The following is a 413-nucleotide window of genomic DNA, read 5'->3' as shown; positions in this document are numbered from 1 at the left end:
CCCGCGGCGGGCGGGCGACAGCGGGCACGACCCGGGCCCGCTGCTCGTGGGATCAGGGCACAAGGCGGCGGGATTCGTTCCTGCTCGAACCCCGGGTTTCGTTCCTGCCCTGCTCCTGGGCTTCGAGCTCCGGGCGCTCCCGGGGTTCGGTTATGGGGGGCTCCCGGGATCGATCGCTCCCGCTCTCGGAATCCGAACACGGATACCTGCCGCTCTGCGTGTTCGGGCACGGGGCGATCCAGGGATCCATCCCTGCCCCGTTCCCAGTTCCATCCCTGCCCCGTTCTCAGATTCATCCCTGCCCCACTCCCGGCTCCATCCCTGCCCCACTCCCGGCTCCATCCCTGCCCCATTCCCGGCTCCATTCCTGCCCCGTTCCCGGTTCCGTCCCCGCCGCTCCCGGGGGCCGGGGG

The sequence above is a fragment of the Geospiza fortis genome, unplaced genomic scaffold (genome assembly GCF_000277835.1).
Source record: "Geospiza fortis unplaced genomic scaffold, GeoFor_1.0 scaffold452, whole genome shotgun sequence".
Taxonomy (NCBI): Eukaryota; Metazoa; Chordata; class Aves; order Passeriformes; family Thraupidae; genus Geospiza; species Geospiza fortis.
The sequence above is the reverse complement of the archived record's forward strand: the minus strand, read 5'-3'. Positions refer to the sequence as shown.